A 21,487-nucleotide genomic window follows, 5' to 3' on the forward strand; every position below is an offset into this window, starting at 1 on the left:
TCAATTGCAGCCACGACGTTAATTTTATTGGGATTACTGATGGGAAATGAGGTGGCGCAGGCTTCCGAGAGGAAAAGCTTGATCATTACCCCCTCTGGAACTATATTTTTCCACCCAACCTCCTGCTTGCGAGGAGGGGGTGGGGGGCGAACTGCGCAGCAAGTTCGGAGCAATTGGAATCAGGCTCGCCGTCCGCTGATATCGGGTGACAGAGCGTGTGTGGAAGCTGAACTCTGTAATTTGCGCTTCTGTTTCTTTATTAGGCCTGGACAACGAACTAATGAGCTTTGGCCCAGCACAGTGTCACTTGTATTTATTTTCTTATAGCAACTTTGAGGTAGCGGAAGTGTTCCTCACCAAGAGCCCAGGAGGGCCAGGAGTCCTGACCGAGGCTGTCCTCGGCCGGGGCTGGTGGCCGCGTCCCCGGGGAGCGAGGAGGCGCGCAGAACTGACAGAGCCCGGGGACTGGGCCTTTAGGTGAGGCCCTGGGGCGCTCAGGAAGGGTTAGGCCCTTTGGAGGCCCAGGCATTCCCGCAGGCCCAGCTCCCTGAGATCGAGGTCGAGGGGCGTGAGGCTAGCCTGGGGCAGGTCCCCAGGCAGGATGATGGTCAGAGGTGCAAAGGTGGCGTGGCTCCCTCCTGGCGCCGGACGGAGGAGGGCTCCACAGGCCAAGCAGGTCGGGCCAGAGACGCCTTGGAACGAGCGGGGCTCTCCCGCCCCGTGGCCAAGGCGCCTGTCTGCTTTGTGTTGAGGGAGGCCTGGCTCAGCGCTCTGGCTAACTGGTTGGGGGGTGGGTGGGGCGGAGGAGACGCTTTAAAGACTCTCTCGGAATCCTGAAATGCCGGGGCTTCCCTGCCGCCTCTCCCTGGCTTACTCCAAGGAGTGTCATTTGGAGAGGCCTGGGATACAGTCAAGGAGGAGTTGGGGGCTGGGGACCGCAGAGGGTCAGCGGAGGCAGAGCGGACATCCCTTGCACTGCGGCAGAGAACACAAGACCCCCAAGCGGAGCTGGGGGCGGGGTGCGGGGCAAACGGGAGCCCAGGGAACTGCGAGGCGAACGGGGGACTTCTCCGCCTCGCAGCCGGAGGCTTCCCGCGGCTCCCGCCTCGCTCCCCGCCAGGCAGCCCCAGCTAATAACGCCCAGGCGATGTGCCCCCGCCCTCCCCATCTCCCCTCGCCCCATCCCTCTGCTTTTTCTCCCCCCTCCCCACCTCTTCCTTCCTTCCTGCAAATGGGTGTTAACGTGGGTCTTTATGTTCTGTCTATAACTAGGATGTAATCACGCGCCCCATGCCTCTCTCTAAAAGCATTTAATAAATGTCTATTAAAGCGCTACAAATGTAAGATGAATTTAGTGGCGGGGCTGCCTCCCTGAATCCGAACGGTAATGATGGATTTATCAACGGGGATTCGCCTTCAACGCAGCAAGGGAGGTTTACTCAGCAAATACGTCGGCGAGCACCCACCCAAATACAATCATTTGACCCCCTGCGGGCCTTAGCCACCTCACCTCTGCTGCCGCCTGCTTGGGCTGGGGGAGGGTGTTAGGGTCGCTCGGGGCCAGCGCTGCCGGGAGGACCAGAGGGGCATCGCCCCTCTCCTGGCCTCTTGCCCCTCCTCTGTCTCCTCTGGGCCTGCGGGTCTCGGTCTCGCCTTTTGGACGAGTACGGGACCTGGCTTGCAGGTTTGGGCAGTGGGGAGTGGGTAATGGCAGTGTTAGAGCACACGATGAAGTGTGGGCTGTCTTGGTTTTGCCAGGTGACATCAGTGAGCGCCCTTTCGCGCCTCTCGGTTTTTAAGAGATAACAATTGTTCCTGCGAGTGGGCTCTCAAGTACCCAGCCTTTGAGCACATCTTAGGTCCTCGGATCCTCGCTGAGCCCTAGACACCGTTCTAGGAGAGGCGGCTCCAGGACAGAGGCCTCGGCCGCCAGGCCCTCAGAGGGCCCCGGTGTGCCCAGAGTGGGTGACCGGCGGGCCTGCAGTCTCCAGGCTCCCCAGACCAGCCAAGCCACAGCAGAGGCGGCTGTTTTCCGAGGCTAGGATGGAGCCCTCAATGCGGAGGGCAAAACTTCCAAGTATCTTCCCCTGAACAGATCAGGCTTCTCTCCCACCTGCCCTGGCAGAGCCCACCCGGCCATTTTAAAGTTTCTGTGGCTGTGGGTTTTATAGAATTTGGTTTAGACTGTGATCATTAACGCGCATAAACCCCAGTGACCACCACCTCTTTCTTTTTGTCTTTTTATCTTTCTTCTCGAGAGGGGAGGAAAAGTGCTGGCCTGTTCCATCAAGCCCGGTTCGCATTTGCTCTGGCCTCTGATTTCTCTTTCTTCTTTGGAAATTTCATTGAGATGTCTCTGTACTTCGCTTGTCAGTTATCTTTGTTCCTTTTAAATAAAGGGCTTTTAAATGGACTTATTGCTCCCAGCGTGGGTTCCTCTCTCTAAATGTTAGAAAATTGTGCCATCTACCCGCTATACTGAGTACTGTCACACTCGGAGACCTCGGGGACCTCCGGGCCGGCTTCAATGCCGCCGTGTCAGGGGCCGCGGGCGGCTGGAGGAGGGGGCGGCTCACGTGGATTTTTGCAGATTTCCGCCAGCAGCCGGCCCGCGTGGCCACGCCAGGGCCCGGCCCGCCCCGCGCGCCGCCGCCGGCTTCATGGCGGCCGCGAACCCGGGGCTGCGGCTGATCCCGGAGCACATCGCAGGCGTGACTGGGGCTCTCCCCGTCTCCCTTCCCTCCTCCAAGATGCCCCGGGCCGGGAAGGGGGGCGCCGGGGCTGCCTGCGGACAATGCAGGGAGGTCGCCGGGGAGGGGCCGCGGGGGGACTTGGCCGCGCCGCTTTGGAGCACTCCTGCCTGCCGCCAGCCCCCCTCTCTGCCTCGGGGAAGCCGGGCCCAGGCCTGCGGAGAGCCACGGCCGCCGACCGGCTTGGCCGCCGACCGGCTTCCCCGCCTCGGTGAGCGAGAGGGGAGCTCGGGCCAGGCAGTTCGCTGGCAACTTGCAGCTCCGTTTTCCCCGGTACAGATCCTTCTGTTGTCTTCTGGAAGGCCACTCACTACTTGCTTTGCTTCAGGGGAGTGTGGTTTAGCTGAACTGAGTTCGAACAAATCAGGTGTCTGACGTGGGGTCTCCTCACCCCGACCCCTCCTCTGCAAAAACCACAGGTTCTTTTTGAATGAGTTAAAATGGATTAACAGTTTAGATTTTATTATGTGGCTACCCCTCTCAGATGCCCCCAGTTTTTTTAGCTTATTAAAAGTATTAGCTAAGATTTCCAAGTGTCAGTCGGGTATTTATGCTAGTGGAGGGGGGGGGGGAATCTCCGATACGGTTTATGACTTTTATTACATGTTTCACACTGTTCGAGAAATGGAGTTTTAAACAACATACAATTAAATCTATATTGCTCTTTGGAGAAGGGCCAAGGAACTCCACAATCAATTAGTTTAGATATTTTGATACTTGTTGCTAAAATCAACGTGTAAAACCACCACCCCAAGGTAGAGCTGCTTCTCCATTTTTCCTAAGGTCATGGAACTACCACATAGGAAATGGCAGTTGCTTTTTTCCATCCCAGATTGTTTTTCCTGATTATTCTGCACAGATTGGTCTTTTTTAAAAAATTCAGACTCTTTTCTGTGTTTTTTCCTCCCATTTCTCTCTCTTACTGCCATCTCACATCTCCTACCTTTATCAGTCAGGTTTAGTTTTTAAAAATACATTTACTTTTAATTTGCATTATTTGAAAATGGATTGTCTGCTCACCCTCTCTCTTTATCCCTCTCTCCTTGCCTTGACACTAAGAAGGGAAACCAGCTTGTTTAATAACCACAGTAATACAGTGGTTTCCAGACAAAGACAAAATTATATTCTTTATAACCACAACATGACGAAAATAGGGGATTCATCCTTTCTCTATCTCTCTCTTACTCTTTGTCTCTCTCTCTCACACTTCTGTCTCTTTCAATAAGCAGTTTAGGAAATAATCTGCACTGAACAGAAACTGCTTCCTTTTTGAAAATGACACCTTTTCCACCTCCCTGGCTCTCTCTGGGCCAATCCCCTTGACTGCCTGGTGGCAGTCTGCCTGTCCTTGGTCCTAGCAGGGGCTGGGGGTGCCTATGGAGACCTGGAGCATCATGAGAAAGTAGGGGGTCCAGCACACCTGTACCAGGCAGCTGAGGCAGGGCTGCTAGTGAGTGCCAGAGGGGAGCTTGCTAATTTATCAGATAGTTCTTACTTCCCCTTAGCATCTTCTGCTTACGGACACCCCAGGATCTCAAAAGGAGGGGGGTGTTGGAGGTTTTGCGTCTATCCACCCACTCCACCCCACCCCACCCCACCCCTGCCCATTTCCTTTTCTGCTTTCTAGGCTGGGCAGCTCTTTTGCCAGCTTCATGACTGATTTGAAAACCCCGTGGCTCTTGGGATTGAGCAGGCCAGTCCGTGAACTGTCATCTCCACTAGGATGGGACATCCAGAACCTCCTCTCTTCTCTAAAAGAAAGGTTCTGAACCCAGGGAAGGGATGGGATGGGATGTCATTAGCCTCCATCCAGAAGCCTTCCTCTTCCTCCCAGGGAGTGAGAACGCCTCCTGGGGTGGAGGGGGAGCTTTGCCTGTACTCAGTGATGTGGCCTTGCCGGCCTGGGCCTCCCGTTTCCACCATGCCTTGTGCCCACTCCCAGGCCCGGCCCTAATTGTAAGGAAGGTCTGGGAAACATTTTCTCTGTGCTAATTTTATATTTCCCCTTTCCCCCCCACAACATTAAACATAATTTTGCGCTGTCAGTGTCACTAAGATTGCGGTTTGTTGACGTCTCTACTTGGAAACACGACCCCTCCGCCTCCAACGGGGAGTCCTCCCTGCGTAGCCTCTGGGAGGCCGCTTCTCCACCGAGGCTTTCAGGGTTTCTGGAACACCCTGAGAGAGAGAGAGTCTGCAGTAAAGGCCATAAGGGTCCCTACCAGAACCCCGCAATCATTTCAAATCCCCTCTCCCTGTGACAGCAGGAGCCAATGTGTTTTTGATGTGCGTTTGGTTGTTGGCTTGTTTGTTTAATAAAATCCCTGTGTGTGTGTGTGTGTGTGTTACTGTCTCAGTGTCTGTGACGTGCAACCACAGCCACTCCACTTTAAAATTTTCCCTTTGAATTTCTTTTCTGTTGGTCTGTTTTAGTCTGTCCTCTGAAACTTCTTTCTGTTCTCCATCCCCGCCCCCTCCCTCCCTCCCCAATATATTTTCTTTGCCTCAGCAATAATCCTCTGGCCCATCGGCCACGTTCCTGGAGATAAAATCCATTTATCCCTTGTGTTGCTTCACCGAGGCCCAGTTATCTGAGGCTTTGGTGACAGAAAGGAGCAAGACAGAGGAAGACACTTCTTATTTTGCAGGCCCTGCTCCTTTCTTTCATCCATGTGCCACCCTGGAGGGGCTTGGGACTTAAGCAGATGCACCTAGGGTCTGCAGGTTTGCTTTTTGTGCCTGGCCATCGTCCTGGTGGCTTCTTATCTGTTTTCCTTTTCTTTGGAGGAGCTGCTAGCTACTCTGCCCTCTCCACAACAGTGTTTCCGCGCCTGTGTGCACCAAGGCTGGTGGGTTTCAGGGCGATTATCTCATTTCGCTGGTGCAGAGCGAAGCGGCTTGCAGTCCTTGGGTCAGGCATTCAGCAGAGGGCCCATGTCACAGACCCAACCCAAAGGTTAATTTTCCCTCATTAGCATGTCCATAGTTTGCTTCTAGCCCAGGATCGCAGGTCCTCGGGCGTGTCACCTCCCGGCTCCCTTCTAAAAGTCTCTGGCACCTTCGCTCTCTCTCCTGGACCTTTCTTCACAACCTCACATTCTGCCAGGTTCCTATTGGGTTCATGGACTCTAATCTCTGAAAACCCATTTCATCCATTTTCAGACAGTTTGTCTGTTTTCATCCTAGAGCCCCTATGCCCATCCGCCCCTCTCTCTCTTTCCTCTCTGCACCTCATTTACAAACGGATTCTGCTTTATTTGAATTAGTTCACTTCTACTCTTTTACTTTCTCCCCCTCCCCTTATCCTTTCATTCAGGGCTAGTAAAAGCAAAAGATACAAAATGGCAAAGTTCAGCTGCATGTGCGTGGGGGGAGCCAACCATCCCAGCCACCTAGAAAGAAGCTGAAGGTTTGTAATGACAGAAGAAACAACAAAGACAAGAGAATTGCATTTGCGGCTTAAGTGGGAGAGTGTGTTTGTGTGTCTATATCTGTGTGTGTTTTTCAGATTTCTTTGAACTGCTTTTGTGCTGACTCGACAGAGACATTTGCCGAAGCTAGTCACGGTATAGGAACTTTGAGTTAACCTCTTATATCAAATGAATCTTTTCATTTAGAGACCAATAAATCTCAATCTTTAGCTACCTTGTGGAGACCCAGCCTGAGCTCAATGAGACAAGACTGGGGCTTATAATAAAGACCAGATAAAGTTTGCCAAAGTTTTTTTCTCCCCCCTCCATTTTTTTTTTTTAACCAACCTGAAAAATTCCCCCATCTAACAAATAAAACTTCAGGGAAGTAGCAGCTTTTCCTCAGCAGAAGGTTAGGGATTTCTTTACCTTCTCGCAGCAAGCCTGTTGACTGAAGTGGTTTTCCGAGCTCAGACACTGAAATGATTTATAGTTTTTCAACAAGTCATTATTTTGGTGTGTTGTTTAGGTGGGGTTGAGACAATCTAATAATCAATGTAAGATGGGGGGAGGGGATTGTCAGGGACCGAGAGGAGAGTTAACATCAGAAACATGAAAGCCAGTCTGGTCTCCAGGGATAGAATTTGGGAAAGAGCCTGCACACGTCTGCTCCTGGGCTATAAAGAAATACATTGTTAACAACAACAAAACAGACAATGCCCTGAGCTCTGCCTTGATTCAGAGCTGAGCTACTTTCAAGATTTTTTAGCAGCACTGTTCATTTTGATGGGGTTTCTGGGCCATTTGAAATTCAACCTTTAGCCAGCCTGCTCATGGGGTATGGTTACAGAATTCATTTTCTGATTTACTGTCCCTCCTCCTGTATTTTCTTTATTTCCTGATGGCCTCCCATGGGGCTAATCTTTTTTTTTTCCTTTTCTTTTATATTATCCAGTTTTGTTCTCCCCACAAACGACGCAGTGTTTTTCCTGTTTCTAGTGATCACTCATTTGCTTCCTTTTTCTCTTTCCTTCCTTAAGAGACAGAAGAAAATAAAGAGCATGGGAGGGGGATTTCCAAATCATTCCTAAGTGTTATTAATTACTGTTACAAGGCAGGCGATTCTTAACTAGTAACAAAGTTGTAAATTACCCCTGACTTTCAAATATTTCTCATTTGTCAGCTCAGATTGATTTGATTAATATTCCATCCTTTGAAATAATTTTAGCCGCACTTACAATCAGCTCTACTCACGAAGCAGGGAGCAAATCATCAGGCTCTCACAGGACCTGACCCCTCTGCTTTTACTTTTCAAGTGAAGTTTTGGTTTCCATCCTGAGGTCCATGATTCTGACTGGAAAGCAACGCTGGAAAAGCTCATGGGCAGTTAAACTGCAGAAGTGGAGTGGATGGGGTGTACCTGCGTATGTTCAGTGATTTATGTGTAATTTTGAAAACATTGTTGAGGAAATTAATTTTATTGAGACAACCAAACAGCTTCATTTCCTAGGTCTCCTAAACATTTTTCCGCTCCAGATTCAGGCTGAAGGAATGGATTTTTATAGGATTCCTAAACCCAGGACATTCACCCAGGCCAAGCCCTATTTCTCCTTATTTTCCCTTACACCTTCTCTGAGAAAGACCTGGTCTACCCCCAGTCCACCCAATCAGAGATGGAGATTGCTGCTGGGGGGCGGGGAAAGGTGTATACTGAGCGTTGGGGGGTTGAAAAGGTCAAAAGGGCTGCCCAGAGGAGAGCACCCTGAAAACCCCACCCTTTGGGAAGGGGGTTTATATTTTCCAAAAGTCCTTTCCCCTTCCATCATCATATTCAGAATGCAATTTTTGATGCTATCAATACCCGCTGCCTCCAATACCTCTGGAGTTTTCATCTTAATTATATTATTAAGTGAAGTACTGTGCTGTCAGGGAATTGAACATGATTTATGACGTCTGCCTATTAAAGGATCGATTGTGAATATCGCTACTATCATCTATCAATATTCTTAGGCCGAGGGTATTTCTCTTTCCACGGTTGTTACTTGTAATACCAAAATGATAGACTGCAGGATAAGACTATTTCTTCTTCGCAGGACTAGCTTTCCAGGTGTGGCGGTGAGTCAGCGTGGGGAGACCGGAAGCTCAGCGCGGCCCACCACGTCTCGCACCCAGAAAGGGTTTAAAGTCTTTTTTTTTCTTATGTGAAGACCAGTGAATTTTCCCTCGAGTCTAGCAGAAGCAGCTAGAGTCGTTTTTTAGAGAAAGAAGTAACCTCTACTGGTCGATATCAGGAGCCGGTGTTTCCTAGCTGCCAGGTGATTCGCAACGAGACCAGAAGTCAGAAAAAGAAAAAAAGAGCGAATAGGGGGCCCTTTTATAGGAGGGTGGCGGGATGGGGGCAACTGGGGCGGGATGGGGGCAACTGGGGCGGGCGGGGGCAGACTGGATATTTTGGGAGCAGATACCCGGATCGTGCCGATGCCCTGGGCCTCGGAGGTGTTCCATTTCTGGGATCAGTCGGGGCTCTCTACCCCGAGCCACCCCGACCACCTGCTCCGCCTAGGTGGAGGCGGGTGCGAAACGTGCTCCGGCCAAACCTGCACGCGGAGGCCTTTTGTCTCCAGACAGAGCGCGGCGTCTGTTTTCTTCCACCCTCGCGGGGCACGGCACGGGGTCACCGGCGAGTCTCAGCCCCTGGTTTGGGAGCGGTGGGAAGGGGAGGCCGTGCAGGAGGAAGCCAGAGCCCCCTTCCCCGGAGCCGCCTCGGAGCGGAGGCCGGGACGCCCCAGCGGGGTGGGGCGTGGAGAGCGGCCGGGCCTGCGCCCCGCTCCTGCCCCGGGGCGCGCCTGGGGCCGCGAGGAAGGCGGAGTCCTCGGAGCCGGTGCATCGCCCGCGGCCCCGCGAGGGAGGCGCACCTCGCCCGGAGCGCCGCCGCGCCCTGGGCCTGGGCAGTGGGAGGAGGCCTCGGGCCTGGTCGCGGGCCTAGTCTAGGCGCGGCCCGCGCTCGCCCCGGCCCTCGCCAGGCCTTCGCCCTCCTCATGGCCCAGTCGACCTGCCTCCTGAATTCCAGCAGGAAGAAGTGGGCACAGCAACGGAACCGCTAGCCTTCCTTCTCCCCGGCCGGAGGTTGGGGGCCCCGAACAGTGCGTGGCCGCACGGGGCCGGCCGGATGTGGGAGGACCACAGGCAGGGCGGGAGTCCGGCTGGGCCTGGGTCCTGGCTGCCCCGCGCGACCCCTCCTCTCCGGGCAGAATACCCCTTGCGAGGCAGGAACCTCTTATCCGCCGCCTTGGGATCCCACCTCGCTCGCTACCTGCCGGCTCCCTCCCTCCGGTCCTCCTTGTTCTGCGGCCTTCTCGACCACTGCGGGGTATCCCAGGGGAAGGACACAATGTCTGGCACATAGTAAGCACTCAGTAAATGTTAGCTGTGGCTCTTAGCATTATCAGGCACTTCTGGTTCCTCCATGAGCATCACCTCTCTCACACACGTTTATTCCAGATCAACCACAGCACAGCCGCGGTCCCCCAGCCCCCAACTCGTACCTAGATGCTCAACAGCTGCTTCTGGCCCCTCTGAGCCCAGAGCCACAGCCCTCCACCCCTAACACACGGGAACAACACCCGAGGGCCTTCGCCCTTCCTCCCTCTCGGAGCGTGTTTGTCCAGGTCTGAACCACCGTGAACCCAAGACACTGAGGCCCGAAGCAAGTGTTAACCCGGTTTCTACTGAGCTCTGCCCGGGTCAGCGCCAGGAGATGGGAACTTCTATTAAATAAGAACTTCCTGGGAAAGCTTGGCGGGCGGAGGGGGGGGCGATTTTTAAAGCAAACAAGAAAAAATTACGACCTTCGGTGTGGGGTTTGGAGCGGGGGGCAGGGGCAGGCCGAAACAGGAGGAGCAATAATAGCTGAGTCAGAAGCATCGGAAGGACACCCTTTTCTTTCAGAAACACATTCTTGGGTAAGCCTTTCATCGGCCTGGGCTGAATGCCTGGGCTGAGCTGTCGGAGACCTGCCACTAAATATACATACGACACCTTCAGGCCGGATTTCATCTTATGACCCCAATTAAATATCACCCCGCCTTCCTGATTCTTCTTATTATCAATAATACCTCTAATATTGTTGTTATTATTTTGCAAACCACGTTTCGGCGGCGGGTGTCCCCTGGAACTGCAGCGGGAGCCACGCCCAGGAGAGCGCTCACCTGCTGCGCGGAGCCGGGGACTTTGCCCCCATCCGCGTTCCTTGCCTCCTCCCCACTTCCCCTAGGCTGATGGATATCCCTGGATGTGGAGCTCTTTAAAAATGACAAATGCCTTGTCAATACAGACCATCCCTCCCCTCCTGCTTTCTAATCTTTTTTTTTTTCCCCCACCCCCGGAGCAAAGAGGGACCCAGGCGCAAGCCCAGCGGCGCGGATTACACGGCCTGCGTTGTACCGTAATCGCCAAAACCTTGGCCTAATTTACAGCTACTAGATCTCAAGCGAGGGAGTCGGGAAGAAACCAGTGGCCTAAGGAGCTAGATTGGGGCTTTGGAGGGATCGGAAATTAAGGGACTGGAAGGAGGATGTGATTCACATTATTCACCGCCCCCCCCCCCGCCCCAACACATACACGGGACCAGGCGTCTCTCTCTCTCTCACAAACACACAGACACACACACGGGACCAGGCGTCTCTCTCTCTCTCGCTCTCTCTCTCTCACACACACACACACACACACACACGCGCGCGCGCGCGCGCGAGACCAGGCGCCTCCCGGCTCGGCCTTCGCGGATGCGGCACTCGGTTCTCCGCGGCCTGTGTCCCCGTCGCTCGCTTCCCTCGATCGGAACAACTGAGCGTCAGGGGCGCCTGCGATGCGCTCAGACCCCTCGCCCTCCTCCCGGCTTCTCCCTGCTCCCGGGAGGAGGCGCTGGCGCCCGGGTCAGCCTCTGGTCCCTCCCCGTCGGCGGCCCCGGAGCCCCCATTCACAAAGCCCCGCTTGGAGGAGGCGACACACACACACACACACCCCGAAGAGGGGAGCTTGATCTTGTCTCATTGGTGTCTCGGGCCTGAAAGGAAAATCGTTTGGGTAAACAGCCAAGCTTCCAGGCTTAGCGCCCGGCTCCCGCCTCCGCCCCTCCGCCCCTCCGCCCCTCCGCCTCCCCCACTCCCCTTCCACCCCGCCCGCCACCCACACTCCGCTCTACAGCCGGGCCCCGAGCGAGCTCCGTGCCGCCGGCCAGGAGCCCGGGGCTCACGGGTTCAAAGGGCCGCGGCCCCGAGGGGATGCCCTCCTCGCTGTGCCCCGGGGGGCAGAAGCGGACCGCAGGGCGGTGGGACCGGCCCGGGCCACGGTAGGAACCTCGAAACCTCCCGCTTCCCTGAGTAGAGCGGGTCTCGGGGGGAGGGCGCCGGGGAGTTCCGAGCCCGGAGGGGCTGTTTCGCCAAGACCGAGCGGAGGCTGAGCCCCGGGCACGTGTGCGAGTGTGTGCACGACTGCGGGCGAGGGCGGTGAGCCTCCGCAGGCCCCGGGGCGGTCCGCACACTGTGGGGTGATTACCGGGTCCCCACCTCCCTCCAAGCGGGGCGGCTCCTGGAAAAGCCTTTAATCTGACGTTAAGGGTTTTCCGAAGTTTGATTCTTTCCAAAGGAGCGTTCTTCACTTAACTGACTGTAAACATAATTAATAGTTATTTAACATGCAAAAAAAAAAAAAGCAACCTTTATGGTGTTTAAAAGGGTATTGCTCTCTCTCTAGTTCACACTCTTAAAACCTCGAAATCTGAAAATACCCTGATGAGATTATTAGACTTGATTATGTGGTGCCACCCTCCTCCCCTTTCCTCTAATGAAATTCCTCTCGCTCCTGCTTTCCTCTCTTCCTCTCTTGCTCTCTCTCTCTCTTTCTCCTTCTCCCAGTCTCAATCTCTCTCTAATCCAGGAGTCATTAGCAACACCCTCTGGCTACATGTTTTGCATCAGTGAAACATTGTGACATAGTTGTAGTACAAACTCTGCCGCCTTGCACTGCATCTTGCGGTAGGAAGTGTAATAGCAATAAAAATCATTTTTCATCTCCAGGAATTATTCGGTGGGGGAAAAAGAAAACACAGATAATCTGAATGTGAGAAGCCGAGGGGGAGGAGAGAGAAATGAAGAGAGGGAAGATAAGGAGGGAAGGAGAAAGAAGAAAAAGCTTTTCAATTTGGAGACTTCTCAGAACTAGAGGCACATAGATTCAAGCCTATACTTTTCTCTGCTTTCCTCTCCTCTGTTTTCATCCCTGTCCCTCGGTGGACCCCTGAACCCTGATAGGAATTGTCTCCTAGTTCCCGGGGTCTCTCAGCTACTCCCTTCTACCCCAACGTAGCATCCCTTCTGGTGAGAAAGCCCCAGAGGGCCCAGGGGCTGTGCCACCCCTTCTCAGCTGGCTGGGATGAGGAATCCTCATTCAAGTCCTGCTAGGAAATTGGGGCCTCTTTCCCATCGGGTCTCTCAGGAATCTTTCCTGGCTTGATGGAGAAGGAACAACCACCCAGCAAGCCAACGTGGCTATTTTCCTGATGCAGCCCTATAATTTGCGAGCAAGGGCCCTCAGAGAGCCCCCTAATCTTCACTGAGGAGTGCTGGTTACAGGGAGAAGGAGCATTCCCTCCTTGCCTGCCAGCCCTTTGAGAACTCACCCTGCCAACTCAGGGAGGGCAGAGTTTCCAGAAAAGGCTCTCTATGTTGCATTTACTCAGGCAGGAAAATTCCGAGGCTTACCCACCACGACACGCACAGTCTCCCCCCACCCTGTAGTCCCCAGTCCAACCATCATTCTATGTGGGAGTCACCGAGTTCCTTTAAACAAAAACAAACGCAGTCAAAACTAAATTAGAGAAAGGTTCTGTACCTGCCTCAAAACAAAGAAACCACACAAATCTTCACGGGACCCTAAAGTAGATACTCTCTACTTTTAACAGGAAAAAGTCTTGTTTTGTGAAATATTTTACTGATAACCCTGTGTCTGGGGCAGTGGGCTTTGAAACAACAAATTGAACAAATACACATATAAGTGAGTTAAATTTTCTGTGTAATTTTAGTCGTGTGAGCTTAAGAGAAGAACAAAACAGTTAAGTTACCAACCGGATAAAACAAGAGTCAAACGTGCACCTTGAAGAGAAATGCTGTGTGATTTGCACTTCTTGCCTTTCCTGTTTTCACTGGCCTACAGGTGTACAAGTTAGGGGAGGCATTTTGTGGTTATTTTGTCAGCAGAGCCGAGGGTTGGGAGGGGGGACAAGGTCCCAGTAGGCTGGCGACAGGCATGGCACAGCCCCTCTTTATGCCCTTCTGATGAGAATGAGTGGATATGGGTGGAAAGCGTAGTTGGGAAGGTCTGACTTCATAAGCACCCGCCTCCTGGGAGATATTCGCAGCCGCCACAGCTGAGTGGCCCTGAAGCACACCACAGCCCAAATCCGTGGCCTCCGAGAAGACACCGCTCATTTACTTTGTTTCCTATGAAAGCAGCATCACCACTTAGACTCGGTGATGCTGTATCTGTATATTTGCTCCTCTTTCTCCTATGATTTCCCCTTTCACCAGTGCAGACATTGCGGGGTATGTCGGTCACAGACGGTGGGGAAGGCCTGTGCGTTTCGGCTTGTCTTCAAGTTTAGATGATGCAGGGAAAACTCTTGACGGTCAAGAGAGGCGGGAGGCTGCGCGGGGCGGCCGAGGAGTTCCCGTTTCCGCAGCGAGGTGGCGCTCCAGGGCGCGGCAGAGCGCCGGGCTGTCCGCGCCGAGCGCCGCGGCCTCGCTCCCGCGGAGACGGCGGCCTGCGAGCGTCACTCCCGCCGCCTCCCTTTCGCCTCGGCGCCAAGAAGCGGGGAGCGCTCAGACCCGCTCGGCCTGAGGGTTCTCGGGGTGGGCGGAGGCCCGGGGCCGCGACCGCGAAGCTGGCGGCATCGGGGAGCGCGGCGGGGCTCCGCCGGGGCGCGTTTAGGGCGGCGTGGTCCCGGGAGCCCGCGAAGTTCGTATTTACAGCGGGACCCGGGCGGGGCCGCCGCGGCGGCGCAGGACCCGCTGGACCGCTGAGCGCTCGCGGGGTCAGCCCCGGCCTGGACACTCCGGAGGGTTACGCAGCTCCTCCCCAGGCTCGGGAGCCTTCCTTCTTTTTTTCTTTTTCTTCTTCATTTACACACATACATATATTTTAAGAAAAAAATACAGGAAGGAAAATCTAATGCAGTCCTTATTGGTTTGTCCCCAAACTAGGCAGTTTTCCATTTTGACAGATTTTTCTTTTTCCTTTCTTTTCCTTCTCTGTCTCTCTCTTAAAAAAAAAACTTTTCCCCCCTTTGGTGTCCCCCCCTTTCTATTTTCCCTTCTTTTTCCCCTCCACCTATTATACTTCTGAGAGCTGGTTCCCTGTGGGTTGGTGGGTGAGAGAGAGAGAGAGAGAGAGAGTGTAACGCTAGCCCCAGAAGACGCAGCATTGGCAAATGACAGAAAAATGCAAGAAGAGACTATTTCAAATTATTTAACTATTTCCAGCCACAGGATTTCATTTCCACACTTGCCTTCCGTGGGTATCTCACAGCTCTAAGTCAAAGACGACAGGCAGGAACTGCCTTTCACCCCGTCACTCACTCTCAACCTGCGGTCGTGGGGCCCATTAGGACCAGTTTGGAAACAATGTCAGAAATAATACTAGTAATAAATAGTCACGGTGAACAGAAACTCTATCCTGCATGAACTTCCTCTGAGGTTTGCTCCCGGCTCTCTGGGACCCGGGCTCCACTCGCAGACAGTAGGCTGGGCCCTCTTTTCAGCATTTCGATCCCGTAGCCCTGCCCTGAGAGTTGCCCCCTTACCTAGGGGCTTTGGGTACCTGGCCTAGGCCCTGGCCCCCCATTGGGAAGACTGTTGAAGCTGCACCCTGTCGCCGACTTGTCACCAGCTGCACTTCTTTTAGTCCGTATTTCCGGTTCCCTCACCCTCCCTGACATTTTCTGGTATAAATGGAGGGAATTTCGGTCCGATTTAGGAGTCTACAGAAACTCAGAGGGTCAGGTCATTAGAATGTTAACGTGGCGACCAAGAATTATAAACATGATCTAAAAGTCTCTTCCAATTCATTTCTTCAAGTATTTATTTGAGTTAAGCGATGAAAAGTGACAGTTCTGAAATAGACAGCTTTTAAAAGTAATGAAGTCAGATGAGGCTTTAACCTGTCGATTGCGATAAATCAACTTTGAAAAAGACGAATGAAGAATATTACTTGGGCGTCTAACCGCCAGCGTTTGCTGGGCAGGCTGCAGATTCTGAAACCGGCCTGCGATTGCCCTGGGAGTCGTGGCCTGGTGAGGCCCTGAGACTGAAGCTTGGCCCTTGGGTGACCCAGCAGTCCTGGCACCCTCGCTGCCTAAAGGCAACACTTTGACGGGGATGGGTCTCTCTTTCCACTTAGACTTGGGCAGGTTTCGGCCACTGCAGTTTGTCTGGGCAGGTGACTTCAGCCCTCAGCACGGTTAGAAATTCAGAGGGGCCACCACCCAGGGGACTAAACGCTATGCATGAGAGAGATGGATGCTCAGCGCAGCTCCCCACCCAGCTGAGGGTGTCAACTTCCTCCAGCGGAGGTGTAGAAAGCCCAGGGCCTGCCTGACCCCTGATATGACTAACCCTTTGGAACTGGTTGCAGAAGTTGGAAGTTGAAGGAGAGCAGAAAACTGAATTTCCCAGGGGCCCTGGGTGGGTGGCGCTGGGAGCGCTTCCGGTTCTCACTGACATCAAATGGCCTTATCTAGGAGGGAACCTGGAAAACACAGTGACCCCCTAGGACAGGCATCCGGAGGTCTCGTGATGGGGAGAAAGGTCTTAATTCTGCACCTCCCCCAGTTAGAGGGTCGGACATGCGGTTCTAAGGAAGGTGAACTGCTAGGGTGTTTTAAAAGAAAGCTGACACATTTTCTTGGAGATCTTAAGTTCCCCACAACTACAACCTTGGGCGTAGGCTTGGGGGGGCTCGTTCCCTTCCCAGTGATTTCAACCCCTAGTCCCTATTCCCCTCCCCCCCCCAAGTCTGAAGGAGCCTGCGAGGGGCTTCCAGCCCTCTGGGTCTGCCAGGGTCTCTTTCCTCCAACAATCCTCCCGGGCGAGGAGGGCCCAGAGGTTTCCCCGTTTCCTTTGCCCCTGTGCGATGCTGCTGCTGCTTGGAGAAGCATGTCCCCCCGGGGAGAGGCGCCACTCCGCTGGAGCGCCAGCAACAGGTCCCTGCACTTTGTCCGTCCTCCCCTTGCTCTCTCCATCCTCAACTTCTGGGGTCAACTGGGAAGCCTGGGAGCACCTCTCCCGTCTTCTGTCTCGGGGCCATCGGGCGCAACTCAAGGCCAGTAAGGAGACAGCGCCCGAGTTTGCAGGCAAGTGCCGGGCGGGTCGGCTCTTAGACCTGTCCTGTGGTTCTCCCCTCCCCAGCCTTCGACCAGCTCCAAATTCCGACTCTAGTCTGGAGGCTCCGACTCACACGACTTTCAAGATGAGACCCAGGGGAAGGGAGAGGAAAGGGACCACCCCTTCCCGGGGACAGTCACTAGCGACGTGGGGGCCACGCCGGGCTGGTGTTTCCACGCTGCCCACCCGGGCCTGAGACGCCCCCGCCCTCCGCGGCCAGGGGGCCTGCTGTCGACCCCGTGCAGCGTCCTCTCCGCCCTTTCTGTCGCTTTTCCTTCTCTGCAAACCACGCCGTGGGGAAGCAGGTGCCCCACCCGGGCGCACACGTCTCCCGCTCTCCGCGCGCTCGGCCCGCCCTCCGGGTCAGCCGAGCTGGAACCCGGCGGCGGGGACCCCGCCGGCCGCCGCGCGGCCACCGCCCCCTGCCCGCCCGGCCGGCGCCAGAGTTCCCAGCGTCCCAGGCTGGGGCTTCGGGGGGCGCGGGGGCGCCCGGACCCGCCGGGGTTGGAGGGTGGGTAGCGGGGAGAGCAACTCCCAGTTTCCGGCCGGGCGGAGGGGGCCGCTGAGACTCCTCCTCCTCTCCGCCCCGAGGCAGCCCGGCGGCGGGTCGCCGGGCGTCTCCGCCCGCCCGAGCGTTTCCATAAATCAGGCCGCCGGCAGGCTGCTAATTAGCTCGGGCCGAAAAGAATAGGCAGAGGGAGAGTCCAGGAGCGCTAAGGGGGATGGGGGTGCCAGCTTGGTAGGTGGGAGATCAGAATTTCCCCGGGACCAACCGGATGCTCCGCGGGGCACGCCAGGAACCCCCGCGGAGGACCCCTCACGTCGCTCCTCTCGCCTCCTCCCACACCCCCCCGCCCCGCTAGCCGAGGCCTCCAAGCTGGGCCCCCAGATCACAAGCCCCCCGCACCGAGCGCATCTCCGCGTTCGACCCGGCCCGCCCACCCACGCCGCCGCCCGCTCTCCCACTCGCTGAGCCAGCCCCACGTTAATTAACTCTCCCCTCACCCCTGCAATCTCACAAGACTTTTCACAACTCATCCCGAGTGTTTCCTCCTTAAGCCCGCAACCTCCGGCGGGAACAGCCGCCGGGCAAAGAGGGAGCTAGGTCTGGAAGGAGGGTCAGCCCCCCTCCAGGCTTTTGGGGTGGCGCGGTGCCCCCAGGGATGGAGGATGTTGTGTGGCCTTGGACCAATTCCCCCTCCCCCAGTGACAAGGCACGGCAGGCCCTTCGAGATGAGAAATAATAACTAAAGTTTGAATATTGATGGCCGTGTAAATTCAGAGCAGAGCACGCGGCGCGAGAGAGCAACTGCTGTTTATTTTCTCTTTCCTCCCCCACCCGTCTCCCAGGCCGCCTGGCTCCGCTCGCCCCCGCCTCCCCCCATCCTCCCCGCCCCCGGCCGGGAAGGGACTCTGCGTGACATCAGCCTCCCCGCCCCCGGGACCCCGGAGCGGAGATTGACAGGTGTCGCTCGCAAGGACAATGCCTTCCAGGTGTCGCCGTCTCAGCCCTCCCCACCCGCCCTCTCTGCCCCCTTCACTTCCAACTCGCCTGCCCCCCCCCAGTTAGGGAAGCGCTCTCCTCACCCCTCCCCTAGCTCCGCGCGTCTGGGCCTCGGGGCCTCGGTCTATAGGGGCGGGGGTGGCGGAACTCCGCCTGCTGCTTGCCGCGGGGCGGCCCGGAGATGCCCCGAGCCCCGGGACGGGTCCAGGCTGCGATAGGCAGCTCGGGCAAAGGCGGATCGGTCTCCGCTTTTCATCCCCATCCTCGCCCGCACCCCGAGACGAGACACTCCACCCGCACACGCACACATAATATAACAGACGCGAAGATAATCCTGCCATCTGGCAAATCCCAAATTTGGCGACCAAGCTCTGAAAGCCACGGCGAAGTGGCATCCGGGAGTAGGTGGCTGGCTGAACCTGCCCTGCGCTCTGGAGCCGAAACGAGGGCGCTGAGTTCCGCGCCCGCACCTGCCCGCACCTCGGCTGGCTCGCCCATCTCTGCCCTGACCCCTCGATTTTGTGAGGTTTTCCTCTTACAGTGGACAGAGGCTCTGGGAGTCGGGAATGGAGACACAAGACTTGCGAGGGGCGGGGGTCGTCCCAGTTCCCACCAATACTGCCTCAATGAGCTAAAACCCAAATTCGGTTTCATTATGTAACACCAAATGTAATTTATAGCTGGGCGGCCTGTCGGCAGCGATTTAGATCATTTGGTGATAAGGATCACACTTATTAGATTTCTTCAAAGCCAATGGGGGTTTTCTTTCTTTTTTTTAAGGAGGGCATTTGTGCTAAATTGCCCAGTGCTGGTGTGATAACTGTCAAAAGTTTGACATCAAAGGAGCTAATATTATTCAGTTACTAGAGACGCTGTCTGTCTAAATAAGAATATCTTAATTACTGCATGACAAAGGTAGGAAGGGGTCGGATCTGAAAAGGGGAGAGACATTCAGACACTCCTTTTGATGCGCTATCTATATTAGACCGATGCGTGGCTCTTAATCAGGCTTCCCCCGATTTCCTTTCCTCTCCCCCTTCGGTCCTCTGAACTTTATAACTATATGTAAACACGTTGTCAGTGGGGACATAGTCTTCTCGGGTTCTTATTAGAAGAAATTTCCATCCTTTCCCGTTCTAGATTAGCAGTGGAGTCCGCTCCATCAATGAAGGGACTAAGGTTTCGTGGACAATAATGTGGCAATTGTTGATGATTTGTGACCCATAAAATGTGGAGGTGACTGTTCTGGCTTTGGTATGTAATTATGCAAAACACTTTCCATAAAGACTTGCCATTCGATCTAATGGCAGTCCCTGCGGTCTGTTTCAAATAGGGAGGGTCTATGTACAGAGAGAGAAAAGTAACATTTGTTTTAACACAGGTTTTATGGGGGGGGATGGATAAATACAAACACATCGCAACTGCCGCCCAAAGTATTTTTTCGAATCGAATTAAAATAATTACGAGGGGGTTTAATAAGTTAATCATAGCAACACGGCCTATCCAAACACAGAGGGAGGGGCGTTCAGGCTTCAGCCCACCACCTCCGCGACCTGGGACTGGGCTCGTGGGTGGCGATTCAACCTCCCGCGTATGCAGGGTAGGGTGAGTCTCCGTGTCTTCTCGGTCCACCTGGGTGCCGGGCTGGGCTCTAAAGCTCACTCTGGGGCTGAGACTGGGGGAAGGGTGGGCAACGTCCCCACCCCAAAATCTTGTCCGCGGAATTATTCGACAGAGGGAAGTTTAACAAAGCAATCGTCTCCCAGGAAGCCCTCCCCCACACACCCTCTGCCTCTAGCGCCCTCAAATCCCCAGGATCTGGGGCCCACAGAGAGCCTGGTGGGAGGGGGTGCGGGGGCCGGAAGGAGTGCCTGCATGATTGGGGTGAGATGTCTGAACTCGGCGCCCTGGTTCAAGACACAGCTCCGGGCCCAACTCCCAGTGGCAGAAAGCAGCACCTTTCCATGCCACCTGAGGTTTTGTTGTATTCTTGAAGAAGAATCTAAAAAGGCTTGAAGGAGGAGAGGTGGAATGAGACACGAGGTGGTCACCGGTCCCAGCCCAGCCCTGGCCGCCGGCTACAAAGCAAGCGTTTCTCTGAGACACCGCCGCCCCGCACCCCGCCCGGAGAGGCTTCCCCCAGACTCCGATCGGTTCTGCGTCCAGCTCCGCGGCCTCGCTGCCGGCCGCGCAGTGACGTGGCACTGTGAGTTCCGCAGACGCAGGCGACATGGGATTTTTTTTTCAAGGGGGAAATGATGATTAAAAGAGAGAATCATCTAAATATCAAAGTGACACATGGGGAGACCTGGAAAAAATATTTAAGCTAATGAAAAGCAAATAAAGAAGCAGGCACTTAGGCCGGGAAATTAAATATTATGTTTAAGATGGTGCTTTTGTGCGGGCTTGAAGATTTCCGATTCATGTACACATAATAAACACTCAGGTTTGTCATCTGGAGGTGCAAATCTGAAAGATATTCCAACAAATGAAGTGCCGGCAGAGAGAGGAATAAAGAGATCGGCGCCTGTCAGGGGTCAGGCAGCCTGAGATTGCTTCTAGAGATCTTTTGAAAATTTCACACGATTGAAGGCTTAGGGGCTTCACTGTGCTTGCATTTCAAACTCAGATCAGTGGGATCACAATCAAAAATAGAGGTCTGGAAAAATTTGATGCAAAGATGGCCACGGGCTGCAGCGTTTCTCTCACTAGCTCACTCTTTCTCTCCCTCCTCCTCCCTTTTTTCTTTCCAAGACAGACACCCTGACATGGCTGTGATCCTTTGGATGACAGAGCTGTCACAAAAGAAAGAGAAAATTGCATCTTGTCTCGTAACTTCTTTTCAGTCAAAAGGAATTTAGGATCTTATTTCCAATAAAAGAGAGGAAAAATGACCATTTTCTGGCAAGCATAGGATCCTAGCTCAAAAGAGTTTTGGATTTCATATTTAGTGGTTTACTCCTAGACATTTAGGTCTGAGTCACCTCTTCATTTATCCAGATTATTAAGATGATTTCTCATTCAGCTTGTGTCCCTACATTACATTAAAATTTCTTCCTACTGCCAATCTTATGCAAGTCTGGGTGGATAAATATAAGTACACACTTACACATACACATGTATATGCACACACAACTTTGTTAAACCTGGAGATTGGCCTGGCTGCTTCATATTTTGTGGGATTTTGTGCTCACTCAGATTTCATCCAACCCCTCAGGATGTCAGCATTTTCTGGTTCAAACAGGACACAGGAACATCAATTGTCTCTCTGATTGATCCATGGCTGGTGAAGGGAGAAAATAAAGGAACAGGGAGGGTGGGTCCTATGAGAACAGTTGTAAGGAACTCTGAAATGGGGCCAGGCTGAGTAGACGCAAAGAAGCTGGTTTG

The 21,487-nt window shown here is 54.2% G+C and overlaps 1 long non-coding RNA gene across 1 annotated transcript in view; it reads left to right on the forward strand.

Moving 5' to 3' along the window:
- The first annotated feature begins 11,353 nt into the window (after positions 1-11,353).
- The window catches only part of LOC145528920 (uncharacterized), a 36,932-nt gene continuing 26,798 nt past the window's right edge, over positions 11,354-21,487 (forward strand). The window contains exon 1 of the long non-coding RNA XR_014070791.1: positions 11,354-11,507. This is a non-coding gene — a long non-coding RNA (uncharacterized LOC145528920). The remainder of the gene's footprint in view (positions 11,508-21,487) is intronic.

This window comes from Giraffa tippelskirchi, chromosome 12 (genome assembly GCF_054371585.1).
Source record: "Giraffa tippelskirchi isolate mGirTip1 chromosome 12, T2T-mGirTip1v1.2.pri, whole genome shotgun sequence".
NCBI classification, from domain to species: domain Eukaryota; kingdom Metazoa; phylum Chordata; class Mammalia; order Artiodactyla; family Giraffidae; genus Giraffa; species Giraffa tippelskirchi.